General features: G+C 32.8%; 1 protein-coding gene across 2 annotated transcripts in view; it reads left to right on the top strand.

The window, feature by feature from the left end:
• Positions 1-15,199, top strand: part of LOC120432166 (uncharacterized) — a 140,460-nt gene that overhangs the window by 49,359 nt on the left and 75,902 nt on the right. For both annotated transcript variants that reach the window (XM_039597299.2, XM_039597300.1), the window contains exon 3: positions 7,841-7,902. The gene's annotated coding sequence lies outside the window, so the exon portion shown is untranslated. The remainder of the gene's footprint in view (positions 1-7,840; positions 7,903-15,199) is intronic.

Raw genomic sequence — 15,199 nt, 5'->3', positions numbered from 1 at the left:
TGTAACCGTTAAAATTTTCCTCGATTGCATCAAACATTAAAACGATTCATGTTTAACTATAATATTCCGACTAAACGCCATATTTAAATTCATTACTCATTGTATTCTGAAAATTGGTCCAGAATTTGAGCAAAAATAAAATTTTAAAACATGACAAAAAAATTTAATCAGATCTTCATTCTAAAGATAATTTTTTAATAAAATTTAAATCTATCGTTGCAGTGCTGCTTATCTTCGAAATTTAAAAAAATAAATAAATTAAAAATAAAATTTTCTGATCAAATAAACGGTTAAATTTAAACCAAAGAGTATCAAAAAGACATTATTAAAGATATCCAGAGTCAAAATATTTAAAAGTCTATGAATTCATAGAATTCATTAATTTTTTATCGATAAAAAAATAAATCCACAGTAAGCTTTAAAGTGCATATTTCGTTAAAACACAAAAATTAACATTATCCAATTTATTGAAAATAGTGTACAAACTGTTTAACAAGTATTTCAATGAAAATGATATAACAGCAACATCAAGCAAAACTTTTATTGTTCTTATCGTGTAAAGACTCAGAACCATTGGAGATTGATCTATTAGTTCCTGAGACACATCTTCTCGAAATAAAATAAAATGTACGATAAAAATTGTAAATGCGAACACGATTAACAAATTAAAATCATCAATTCACTTATTTATTTATTTTGAAATAACTATCAAAACTATATTATTTTTAAAATAAGTTTTGATAACCAATATGATTTTACAACATAAAGGGGAAAAATAATGTAAATTGGCTGTAGTGGTTCTAGAAAAGATTCTCTGAATATTTCTAAGCAAAACAAAAAAACACACAAATGAAATCCTTTTTTTCTATTTCTGGGATCTAATCATGTTTAATAATTTAGGATTGTAACCATTTATTAAAATCGATGTTTGTTCAAGCAATATCTTGACTCTGGGAACAAAATCCTGCACATTTTATGGTTTAGAAATTGTATATTTACGAAACCTTGCTAAATTAAAAATAAAGAAAACTTTTTGTAAGAATTAATAAATCGATTAGTTTTATCCTGTAAATCTAATCTTAGTCTGCACTAGAATTCAAACATACCAATATTCGAAGCATCAAAAAATTAAGATTATTAAAACATAATTTATTGAAATGATTGAATATTATTTTTTGAATATCTTTATTTAAAAATGATAAAAAATGTTTTTTTTTATAATTTGAGGATTATTTTAGTTGTAATTATTTTATATTTTTTTATGTTTTTGTTTCATTTTTGGAATTTCAGATTTTTTTTTAAATTATCATGTGTAATTATTATCTTAAATTTTTGTTTTAAAAGTAAAGAATACTTTATGTAAGAATTCTTAAATCGATTACATTTTTCCTGTAAATCAAATCTTAGTCTGAATTTTGCTGCAAGAACCATATTTTACACTCGAACGAAAATTTTAAAAAATGTCCTGGAGACTCTTAAAACTCCATATAAAAAAATCTCAAGAAACGGTCAAGAAAAGGTTTACGAAAAGACTTCTCTCAAGCGGTACGCAGCTGAAAAGGAACAGAAACAAAAAGCGTCGTTTGATATTTCTTCGGGTGCAATATGTGTTGATGAGATTTTGATTTGTTTATTTGGATGCGACTGAAAATAACGTTTGAAAATAATGTATTCGCTTAAATAATATTGAAGAATTGCCTCATGAAGCTGACTATCAAAACGCTGAATCTTAAAATGCTGAAATAAGGGAAAAGCTATTACAATAATCACCTAATTTTCTGGTAAAAATAAATAAATTTAGGAATACTAGAATTCAAACATAAAAATATTTAAAGCATCCAAAAATTAAGATTGAAAAAACATAATTTATTGGATTTTGAATAACTTAATTTTAAAATGATATTTTTTTTAGTTTAGGATTTCTTAAGTATTAATTATTTTATTAATTTTTCAGTTTTAGATTTTTTAATTTTTTGAATTTCAGATTTTTTGATATTATTCTGTTGAATTGTTATCTTACATTTTTTATGTTTTTATTATTTTTATTTTTGATTTCTGGCATTTCTTTGTCTTATACCAAAAAATCTGAAATCAAAAATTATGAAAATTTGGAAATTTGAAAGTGTAAAATGTTTAAATCTTTATTTAGCCGTTGCGAATATTATTCTGAAGTTTATGTCACTAAACTCTGACCAAAGTCGAGAGGGTTAAAAATCAAAACTACAAGCTATGGTTTTATTATTTTAAAAGTGTTTCAAAACACACTTTAAATCAGTACAGTTGTTTTGCATCATTAGTTTTCAAAATATCTAGCTGATGGCGAAATGATTTTTTCGTGAAAAAAAACTTTCCGCGGTTCCGCAACATGTTATACAAATTCTAAATATTTTTAAACGAGCCCAAACATGTCGTATATGATTATCAAAGCAGGAAAAACATTTCAAATTTGTTTTCCAAACCGACCTGGTCGCTGGTCCTAAAAAGACTTAATCGAAATAAGTTATTTCCATTAAAATTGTGAAGCTATTTTTTTAATATTGTATTTGCTCTCTGTTTTTTGGTCCATTTTGAAAAGGTGGCAACATAAACTTTGGAAAATATTTACAATTGATATTCAGAAATAAGAAATTATAAAAAAAATAATAAAGAAATTTTTAAATTTTCAAAATGCAAATTCTAATCTGTAAAATCCAAAAAATAGAAATTAAATAGTTTGAAAATGAATTATTGATCAGAAATTATACAATTTGAAAATGATGTTTAATTAATTTAATTTCAGAGTTTTTGAATCCAAGCTTAAATTTTTTTAACGTTTTGAATATTTTTATCATTTTATTTCTTCCTTTAAAAATCGCAAGCTCATGCACAAAGTGAAAATTAGTTGATAATAAGGATTCACTTAGTTGATCTTCCGATTTTTGATATATTAAACAAGCCTTACCCGACAAACTTCGTTCTGCCTTTTTTTTCGTTTGTTGACGTCTTTAACTTTTTTGCTTATTCAGCCTCCTGTGATCAAAATTTGATTTTACGTAACTTTCTCCATACAATTTGCCGATGCTCCGGAATCGGTTCCAAAGTGGCCAAAGTGTCAATTAAATAGCTTATAAACCTTCCTTATACAAACCCAACGCAACAAAAAGCACCTCGATCCGACGCTCCGTATTGAATTGATTCGCGTTCGAACAAAACCGTCGAAATTTTTTATATATATAGAAGATAAAAATTGGAGATTGGCCACGGTGGAAACTAAAAAATGTGACCAAAAGAAAGCATTTTGGACGAGTGGTTTCGGAAAAAAGGTTTACGAAAAAGTAATAAAAAAATACACACAGATATTTCTCAAGCATTTTTCTCTAAGGTCTCAGATATGTAACTAACCATATTCTTAAAACCACAACGATAAAATTAGAATTGTATTTCTGATAATAGTCGAAATTCACTCAAATGTTTTTCATATTAAATGCTTTCGTTTTTGAAAACAAAATCTAAATATTTTTGAGAAATTATGATAAATTTTGATAAATTTAGAAAAAAACATTTGTTAACAGTTTAAAGGTTTTAATGCAAATAAAGGAGGGCTATTAATTTTACAGTCCAAATTCGACTAGCCGAAGCCTCGATTTTCCAAAGTTTCGATTATCCGAAGTTCATAGGACTTCGGATAACCGAATCAGGAACAAATGAAATCGGCATGTTTTATTTGCTTATTTTTAACATCAAATTCGGCATCTGTTTTTTTAATGGTCCAATACACCAAATTTTCAGTTTTTGCTTTTTGGGTGTTTTTTAATACCCATGACGGTTTCAAAAGCACCCAAAAAGCAAAAACTGGAAATTTGGTTTATTAGACCTTAAAAAAAAACACCAGAAATATTTCTTGACCTCCATTTTGGCCGCCACATTGAATCCAACTAAATTATTTTATGGTTCTTCAGGGGTCATACTTAAGTTCTACAATCAAAAATAAGACAACAAGATCTAAGGATTTTTGCTGTCCCTATTCAGACTGTAGTCCCAATTCGCCCCAGATGACGGTAATTATTTCTATGTAGCCCCTTAGAGCAGTCCGCTCGGAAATTGCTATTTTCGAAGGTTAATAACTTTTTAGCAAAAAACCCAAAAAAATAAGGTGTCTTCGGGAAAGTTTTTCCAAATTTAAAGAAGATATTAGTTCTGAAAATTGGTAAGAACTGGATAGTTATTGCGCCTTCCATTGGTCAAAAACTGAAACAGTTGCTTTTCTCCATACAATTTGACGATTTTGCCCAAACTTGGTGGTCAGTGGTCAGAAAATGCTCAAATTTTGGAACTTAGACTAGTGATCAATCTTTGATTTTAGGGGGTAGCCCCAAGTAAGCTTAGATTTGGACCATCCTAACCAATGTAATGCTAAAACTACAAGATAAATGAGATGTCACTGAATGGAACAATGTTCAAATCTGCAGCTCAATTTTTAAATATTGGATCCATAATCTACAAAAACTGAGCCCAGCAATGGACAGGCAAATTACTTAGTTTGATCAATCTATTCTTGATTCTCTATCTTGCAAATTATTTCTGGGAAGAGAACACACAATCATTGATTTGAGATTTTTTAAGGTAGTTCAATTTAAAAAAAAATTGGAAAAAATTTCTGGGGGGGGGGGGGGGGGCTACAGCCCGGAAGCCCCCCCCCTGGCTACGGGCCTGCCACATTGCAAATTTTAAAAATTTTAGTATTTTCGAAAAATACGGTATTTCGAGAAAATTTTATTATTCTCATAAAAAGCTCTGATAAAGTGAAAAAAAGCATTCAAAATTTCGCTTGGTTTGATCCCATATTGCATATTTTAATAATTTGAATATTTTCGAAAAAAATACGGTATTTTGTGAAAATTTTAGTATTTAAAAAAACTCGAATAAATTGAAAAAGCATACGAAATTTTCTTCGTTTGATACCCATATTGAATATTTTTAATTTTTTAGTATTTTCGATAAAATACGGTATTTTGTGATTTTTTTTGTAATTAAAAAAAACTCTTTTGATGTGAAATAGCAAACAAAATTTCGCTTCGTTTGATACCCATATTGTATATTTTGAAAATTTGAGTATTTTCGAAAATATACGGTTATTTGTGAAAATTTGAGTATTTAAAAAAAACTCTAAAAAATTTAAAAAGCATACAACATTTGAATTCGTTTCATACCCATTTTGCAAATTAAAAAAAATTGTGTGTTTTCGAAAAAATACCGTTTTTGTAGAAATTTTAGTATTTTATAAAAATACTTTAATAAAGAGAAAAAAAAATGCAAAATTTCGCTTCGTTTGATACCCACATTGCAAATCATGAAAATTTTAGTATTTTCGAAAAATACGGTGTTTTATGAACATTTTTGAGTACATATTTATACTTTGAAACTTAGGCCGTTCCAAATATTTTTCAAAGTTTATGTCGCCCCCCCGCCCCTTCATAATTGATCTGAAAAATCAGGGGGCAAAAAAGATATTTTACCAAAAAACTTTTAAATTTCCATGAAAACAGAAGTCTAATCAACTGAAAACAATCATATCTGCATTTTTTCTGCATTGATAATCATATTCAGTTAAATGTTTAAAAATAAAATTTTCGTCAATACTTAGATATTTGGAAATTAACGATGGCAAAACAACTGGACAGATGTATAATGCATTTTAAAACTCTTTTTTCCATTTAAATGATGAAACAAAGGCTCGTTATTTAAATTTTTATACCTTTTTATTTTTTTTTCAAAAAATATATTCTTGGTTAAACCATTAAAAATTTATCATGATATGTGTGAATTAATAAATTTTTGAAAGATTTTAAAAATGGCTTATCGTTTATTATCGGCGATAAGATTATCGCCGATAGAATTATCTAAATAACGATAGCGATAACGATAGATTATCGTTAACGTTCCGACGATAACGATAACCATTATTGTTATCGTCAGACGATAATATTATCGACGATAATTTTATCGATTGACAACCTTGCTCCATTTGTCAACTATTTTCTCATTCTCGTGGCTTGCTTAGACATTGTTCTTTGCAAACGGAACTTTGAATAAGTTTGACATTTGTTTGTTTTTGTTTTTAGACGATCCTCGAATCCTTTCGGAATGCTCTTTGTAATATTCATGAATTTGTACAGTTTTTATTGATTTTCTTAGAAATAGTCTGGCGAAAAACCACGATCCATACGAAAAATAAAATTGTGAATGGAGAAAAAGTCACGGAAGGAGGGGGCTTCGGATAATCGAGTCTGGACTGTAATAGGGTTCCCAAGGAGTTCGACAGTTCTTAAATGAGAAATTCTTGGCAGACCTTGACCGATTATAATCCAACTTCGGATTATCGAAACATCGGATAATAGAGTATGAATTGTAGTCCACAAAATATTCCATGACTGTCAAGTCTTGGTTGAACTGAAAAAAGGCATAATTGAGTGAAAGCTTTGCGCAGTAGGCTCAAAATAGGGACATCTACCCTAATAAACCTATATTGGACTTAGTATTATAATGTTTACATCTTAAACTATCAGATGATAATGACGTTATTGCCAAATTCCGTCCGAACAAGCTTCTCATTCACGACTCCGCCAGAAGTACCTCTAGAACTAATTTCCTCTCCGACCAACCCATCGGATCGTGCCCAGTGATTTGCAAGTTTAGCGGCTAGAGCTCCCCTTCCGTCAATTCCTCCAGATCTGGTTTCTGGCCCGCTTGTGGTCTAGTTAATCATCCGACCTAATAATGCGAGATTTGACCTGCCCACCCTTCCCTCATCCCAAACCCCTGAATTCGACGTCAAGGTTTGGCCGTATGCCACCCAACGCTGGCGTGACTCAGGGGGTTTCTCGGATTAGGTCGTGGGCCGCGTGATTTGGCCTCGGAAGAATTTACAGTTACAGCGCTTGCGCAAATTGATTCTCCCCCAACCGGTCATCGGTGAGCTTTCGGAGTGTGTGCGTTTCTTGGGGTTCATCGTGTTTTTTTTTGTTGGGTTTTGGTGTATTGAAGAACTTTGTACACCCAAATTGGTTGATGAGATTCGCAACAGTTCTTACATTGAATGACAGATGTTGGCGTCTTTTAACACTGTTGTTCAGTTGACAGTTCATATATGACATTGATTGTCAGCAGTCTTTCTTTTGGGTGTAGTTCTACGGTTGTTCAGCGGTCTTTGCTGAAGGGTTTGAGGAACTTCTTCAAGAGCTTGAGATGTTTTCGGGCTCAGCTGGCCAAATACCGGGGCTGCACGTGACACGAGGTGTCGACCACGAAGAAGAATGCAAATGAGATTATAAAAAGACTATCATTAACTTTTTGTAGCGAAGCGATGCCCGATGCCGTTGTCTAGTTTAGCTACGCTGTTTTTCCAGATCTTTGGCGTCTCTCGCTTGGTGTTGTTTTTGTGAAGATGTTCCCCAAGTCCTCCATTTGGGTCGCGTCACCGGAGGTCCAGAGCGATTCGCAGGGTTGCCGTTATCGAATCGAATCGGAAGATTCCACGCCGATCGCTCGCTCGCTCGCACACCAACACCTTTCGTTTCGATGTGTTTGTGAAATGTTGATTAATAAAAACGCGCCGCTCGACGCGAGAAACGAGTTTTTGGTCTGCACTGTTTTGTCATAAATTTTCAAAGCCTCTTAACATTTTTGGAATTCGTAACCGTCTCTCAATTGAGGTCTCGCCGAGGTGCGTAGGACGCCCACAGACTGTATTGTCGAGACACCTTGCAGGCCCAGTCGTTAACATTTCTTAATAGTTTTAGCTTTAAGGTGGTTTTTGCCCAATTTGAACGACATTTAACCAGAGACCTTCCTTTCGTTTCAGATTTCCTCATCCATTCGATGTCTCAATTACTTCATCCGCTGTGAATTGGATTAATCGATAAGGTGAGTATCTTAAACCACAACTCATACCTGGTTGACATTTCTCCCACAAGTCACATTACCGCTTTACGATATTGAAGAAATGCTCAAACAAAAAGTCGTCATACACGTCAACGTCAAGTCGAGCTCGCCACTCATCACTTCTGGCGATGAGAGACAACAATGGAATCATCCTCATCTGCATTTTCAAGAACATCTTACCTCCACTGCCATTTCGATTTCACTTGTCCGCGCGAGGTTGCTTATTTGCCCAGCAGAATTCCAGTCACGTGAGAATTCCTGCGAAAGCTCGTCTCAAGAACACACTCTACACGGCCACACCCAGCTGGAGATTGGATTGGGCATCTCATCTTCTGGGAAGATGTGCGGGAAGGTTTCCGATTTCTTAACTTTGCAGACTTTTAGAAAAAAAGGATGCATATTACGGGGGGAGCACCCACGACGTGATTAATGAAAGGGATCTGGCGAGTTATCGCGCGACGAGGGGTCCATAATTGCATTCTGGGGTTTGATGGGTGGAGAATTTCGTGAAAATTCTTGGCGGTTGTGCAAGGTTGAAGAATCGGATGCAGGGAATTTTGGGGGGCTTTTACTTTCAGCTTCCAGAAAGGGTTTCAAGGATTGAAAAAGGTTGTTCTTAGAATTTCTTCAAGTTTGAATAATGTGGATTATATAAGACTCCAGTCCATTTGGAGACGGGATATTTGAGTGTAAATTATTTAACATTTTTTGATGAAAAGGTTTAACCAAAATATCGGATGTGCGACAAAAGATCGAAGGAAATGAGGTCGAATGGACAAAACGTCGAATCCCAAAGGTTGAAAGATATAACGTCGAATGGACAAAAGGTCGAATGTCAAATATAAACTTCTAAAATAGTCTTGATAAAAATATTTTCTTACGAGCAAATCCGATTTTTAACTGTGAGTTTATCCATCCTTTTAGTAATGAGCATTTTTTTCACTTCCAAACCAATTCCAAGAGAAGTTTTCCATTCCCTAAAAAAATATTAGTTTTTATAATAATACGTTGTAAACATATTGTTAATTAACCCATGTTTTAAAAAAAGGTGACCTCTCAAAAAGAAATTTCCAAGACAACGTATTCTTGTTTGTTTTATTTTTGTGAATTTTGTCATTCTTTTTTTGAGCGGTTCTTTCAAAATAAAGTTTAACTTTTCTTGTTTGTCGTATAATTTATGTGAGTTTTGCCATTCTTTCAAACATGAGCACTTCTTTTAAAAAGTTCGACTTCTGAAAATATATTTTAAGTTTTTTGAAACAACCTTTTCTTGATTGACGTAATGTTTTTGTGAATTTTTCATTTTTTTAAATATGAGCGGTTGTTAAAAAAAAAACATCCGGCTCCTAAAATATCTTTTAGTTTTTATTTTATTTGTAAAAAATATTCTTTTCTTGTTTGTCATAATATTTTTGATTTTTTTTCCATTCTTCTAAACATGAGCCGCTCTTTGAAAAAAAGTCGTCTTCTGTAATATTGTTTAAACAATTCTTTTTATGAATCTTAAAAACTATTCATTACTGTGTTACTTTGTTAGTTTTTCCATTCTTTCAAACATGAACAGTTCCTTGAAAAAAAAAGTTCATCTACCAAAATATCTTTTTTAGGTTTTTTTGAAACAACATTTTCGTGTCTTTTCAAATTTTTAAATAAAAAAAAGTTCGACTTCCAAAACATTTTTCAATTTTTAATTTATTTTTAAAAACAACTTATTCTTGTTTGTCGTATATCTTTTGTGAGTTTTTCCATTCTTTTAAATATGCAGTTATTCCATATAAAAAGTTTGACTTCATTTTTTTTAAGTTTTTACTTTTATTTTCAAACACCTATTCTTGACGGACGTAATGTTGCAAGATTTCTATAATTTTTCCTTACAAAAATCTGACATCAAAAATATAGTTATTTATTAAACCAACCTTAGGCCGTTGCAAATATTTTTCAAAGTTTACGTTTCCCCCCCTCCATTTTAAATTTTCATGAAATACCAATGTACAGTCCCACGAAAAGTTTTTTTTTCGCGAAAAAAGAAATGTCCGTCAATACATCGAAGTTTGAAAACTATTTTTTGGAAAGCAGCGTGTAAAATGCATTTTAAAACACTTTTTTCATCCAAATGTTGTTACCTAGGCTTGTAATTTAAAATTTTACATTTTGTACTTTTATGCCTGATTTTCGAAAATTATTACTTCTTGGAATGGTCTTTTCAATATTTTTTTTTTACATTGTTGGCCCAAACCATTGTTTTTGCCGAATTTTTTAAGTATTTCACCATAGCCGGGTCGAATAATGAATTGTAGATTGCTGGATTTAGAAAGAAATTCAAATATTTTTTTTTTGTGAAGTTCGCTCATTTAATTTATATGCGGAATTGAGCTGCTTCAGTATTTTTCCTTGTTACCGTAAAACCCAAGTTTTTTTTATTCATCGATGCTCACCACTAAGTCAAACGTTCATCTCAAAAGACTCTCGCCGACAACAGCCAATAATCCGTATCAATAGCTTTGCTGATTAAAGTGTGGCTGCCACGAGGAAGAACCTGCTCCAATAGGCTCGAAGCTGGAAGTGCTGCCAACTCGACAAAAGTGTCTGAAAAAAAAAACTAAGCAAACATTACGTCCACCTTTTTTTTTGCTCAAATCATTGGAAAAACGCAAACTTTACGAGCGCGCTCGTAAAAAGTTGGTTTTAATTTCCAGTTTCCAGGAGAGTGCTGCCGATTCATGCTCGTACGAACGAACCCCGATTGCCATTTTTATTAGTATTTTTTCTAGCATTTCGTCATGTTGCTGAACGACTCCGCACCCCAGCATCACATTATGCTTCTAGCGACTGTAGAGTGGAAGGGTGGTGTGGGATGTCAAACTCGAATACCACCACGTGGTGTGACGTTTTCAAGCCATGGGGCAATACGTGAATTGCTGAACGTCATGTTAAATTTTGAATTTTATGCTGAAATCCCCAAATAAATCATGGTTAAGCATTCCATTGTGATCTCGCCCTCAACGGGGGAGTATCGACTCTCCCGTGCCACTTGCCGGCCAGGTGTGTAACCCGATAGCTTTCTGATCTAACGAAACGTTGAAGGTCGGAATGTGGTCCGCGGTGGTTGTGCAACGTGCTGGACCCAACCCAACCCTCTTGCTGTGTGAGAATTGGGGAATTTTCGGTCGTATTTTTTCAAGGTCTCCCCTTTTGAAAACCCCTGAGTGGACTCGGCAAACAAAACGATAAAAAAGAGCAGCTTAAAGCGAAATTAATGGGAAGCAGGATTCTTCCGCCAGGAATTACATAAAAAAGCTATCGTGTTGGTTCCCCCACTTGATGACTAATCAGCGGGGGGGTTTCTGCCCGCAGGGTTCTCTGGACGAAATTCGCGGAACACCGAGATGTGGTATGCTGGCGGGTCGAGAGGGATGATACGTTCTGATGATGAATAGGTTTCAGGGAATTTTGGGCGATTTCAGGGTTGTGTGCTATACATTCCTAATTTTGCTCTAAAAATGAAGCTCGTAGATTTAACTTTAGGTATACTTTACAGATCAGGTCATCCATATAACATGGTTAAGAAAAATTTGAAAAAATTGTAACACAACTATTTACCATAACAAGTCGTTTTGATGGACATAAAACGCAAAGATACAGCACGGTAGAAAATAATGGAATTGAATGTCTGAAAACAAAATCAATGTCAAAAAAGCTCAAAATAAAAAAAAAAACTTTTGTTAGCTTGAAGTTCAAAATTTTATATTAAAAAAATGTTTGTGTGTGACTAGAGACCATTTTTTTTGTATGGAGCGTGGACAATCGCCATACCCCCCCCCCCCCTTAAAGTGTCCACGTGGTTTATGGATGGTCCCGTATCATCTGTGAGATAATTTGGACAACGATTATTTTTGTATCTTTTTTTATGATAATTTGGATGTACCCCGTTGGTTGGTCAAAGCCAAACTAAAAAGTGAATAGGTTTCAGGGAACTGTCATTTTTTACACGGCGCTCACTTACACTATCAAAACAAACGTTTGGTAGTGTGTGTGAACTCCGCGAAAAGGGGTGTCAAACTAAAAAGTGACCCCGTTCGTTTAACAGTTGGTGTCAAACCATCGGGTTTTGAGTGCACTATTAAAAAATGCCATCTTATGAGCTATGGCACAAGTTGTTCAAAATTAATTTTTCAAAAAAATCATAATTGATGAAATTTTCAATCGAAAAGCACTTGAATAAATTTATCGTGCACCGTTTTCTAGTTATATTTACTAAGCATAGCGTGTGTGTTTTTTGATAATGTTAAAAGTTATGACCAAGCTTGACCATCTCTAAAAAAAATCAAAAAGATCAGAAAATTTCCTAGAAATTTGCTTCAAAGTTATTGAAGATATGATGAATGTGACCAAGATGAGATGAAGCCTCCGAAAGAAAATTAACGTCATGATTCGAATTCCCGGACGCTTCGAAACCCAGACACCTCATCTTGTTTTATCAATTATTTGGATATAAGTTAGCATTATGAATGTCAAAACTATGTTATTTGATGAATTCTAACATCAACTTTCATTTAAAGTTTGTTTGAACGCTGTAGTTAATGCCAAAACAATAAAATAAAATTATAAGTTTACCAAAAATGTGAAACATTTCACTGAAATATTTCATAGGCGTCCGAAGCACCGGAAGGGCAAAGCAGAAATTTATGGTTCTGATTTCCTTAAATTCTAGCAAATTTGTATATAAAATATTGATTGTTTTGATGTTAACAGCTTATTTGAGGCCTAAAGAATGCCATTCACTAACATTTCAGTTCAAATTTGTGCGATTCATAAGCAAAATCGAGTGTCCGGAATTCGAAGCAAATGTGTCCGGATTTTGAATCAGCTTTATCAGTGTCCGGGATTTGAAGCACAACAAGTCATTTTAATTTTTAGATTCTGTTGAAAAATTGTTAGAAAAGACATATTTTGCATGAATTTTCTCAAAACTGAGTGTTTATACTACATCCTGATGATATTTCTACATTTCCAACTCATTACATGATTTTTTGCCAGCAATAACAAAAATGATGTGCTACTAAGTGTCCGGATTTCAAATCATGACGTTAATAAAGAACGACCTTATAACGCAAAATTTCTCGGCAATTTAAAAAAATGAAATTTTTCGAGCTTTCGAATAAAAATATTTTAAATAATTTCTAAATAACCTATACATTTGACATGTTCGAAAATTAATGGTTTTAAGACTTTTCAAATGTTAAGTTTGATTTGAACTTTATGAGAAAAAATATATTTGTGAGATTGGAAAAATTTCACGATATAAAATCTTTTTGACATTGAACGCATATTTGCTAAGTTATCGTAACTTAAAAATTCAACGCTACTTTGGTGATCCAGAGAAAACCACGTTTTTCTACACAGAAAAAAATGTAAATTTGGAAGCTGTAATTTTGGAAGGATGAATATTACCTCTTTTATGATGTAATTTTACCTCAATTTAGACTGAAAAAGTGACAATACACCAGAAAAGTGGTAAAATTACACATTTTTTTTACACCTTTTTTCTAATAATAATACCATGATTTTTTTTCTGTGTAATGTAATTTTCTTTTGGATGCTTAATCTCTGTAACTATTGGTCCGTTATCAATCCTTGTAGCAAATTTATAGGAAATTTTCTGATCTCCTCGAAAAAAAAATCGGAGATTGTGTAGCTTGGACGAAGTCACGTTATCAACAAAAAAAAATAGTTTTTTAGTGGATATAACTGGAAAACTGTGTACGATATTGCATCAAAATAATGTTTTCCACATATTTCAAAAATTATAATTTTCCAAAAATTGCCAATTAATTTTGATCAACCATTGCTCAAAAAGATGGCATTTTATTTGTCATTTGAAACATACATATAAGGGTGGCTTGAAGTTGTATGGGAAAAATTCAAAATGGACTAATTCAATCAGAACAGGCATTTTCCGGTCCCATTTGGGCCCCCAAACAACCCCCCCAAATTTGGGAGCGATTGGATTTGACCCGGCTTTCCGCAAAGCGATTCAAATTTGTATGGAAACTTGTATGGGAAAACCCTCTTTTTTACATTTTGATTTTTATAATTTTCATTTTTCACTCAATTTAAAAACTAAGATTTAAAAACACTCAATTTAAAAACACAAAATGGCTTCTTTGGTGATAGGGAAGGCCTCCACAAAGTTTGAGCCAGATAAAAAAATAAATAATAAAAATGGAAGAAATCGGCCGATTTTGTAGAGATTGCTCCAATGTCCTAGACATTTTTACAGAAGAAATTCCATTATTCAACTTTCTTTCATTTTATACAGAAAAAAATACATTTGATCGGAAAGTTGTCAAACTAGCATCTTAACTTTGTTACCGTGTTTTCAATCATGTGCAATCAATTCCCCAGGAAATTTTATGTGAAAAACTGACTTTTTACGATTTTTTGTTCAGCCTCCTTTTGCGTGGCAGGTCTAATTTGCGATTTGTACTCTTTTTCGCCCACTTCACAGTGATCAGAAAGGTCTTAAATAGAAGCTAGAAATGGGTTGCCACCCTATAAATGTGCCACCCTGTCTTCCAACCATGTCAAAATTTCTCGGAATAAGTAGCTTAACAACTTTTCCTAAGACACCAACGCATTAAAAGGTCACCAGTAGAAGTTAGGGCTTGGTTGACACCCTGTAGGTGTGTCACCCTGATTGTCAATAATTTTAAATAAAAGCCACATTCATATACAACAACTTTTTCTAAGACACCGTTTTGCTAGGTTACTTCCTTATTACGTTAAAAAATAAGATTTCAAAATATTTACCGAAGTACTGGCAGTGTTGGCAAGAAATATAATTTTCACCACTTATTTTGAAATGCCTCTTTTGAAAACTCTGTATCTTTTTCCAGAAGCAAGATAGGACCATACTTTCTTCGGGAAAGTTTTAGAGGACATTCAGGGCTATACTTCTACGGTGTTAGTTTTTAAATTGAGTGAAAAATGAAAATTATAAAAATCAAAATGTAAAAAAGAGGGTTTTCCCATACAAGTTTCCATACAAATTTGAATCGCTTTGCGGAAAGCCGGGTCAAATCCAATCGCTCCCAAATTTGGGGGGGTTGTTTGGGGGCCCAAATGGGACCGGAAAATGCCTGTTCTGTAAAATCGATCATGTCGAGCCACCCTAATACATATACACAAATTGGATTTTCCAACAATAATTATTTTGCACAATTTATTTTCTAAATTTGTTTTAGAGTGTAACTATTTTTTCTGAGCAGTTCTAAACAAC

Source organism: Culex pipiens, chromosome 3 (genome assembly GCF_016801865.2).
Source record: "Culex pipiens pallens isolate TS chromosome 3, TS_CPP_V2, whole genome shotgun sequence".
Lineage (NCBI taxonomy): Eukaryota > Metazoa > Arthropoda > Insecta > Diptera > Culicidae > Culex > Culex pipiens.
This window is presented reverse-complemented; position numbering and strand designations above follow the sequence as displayed.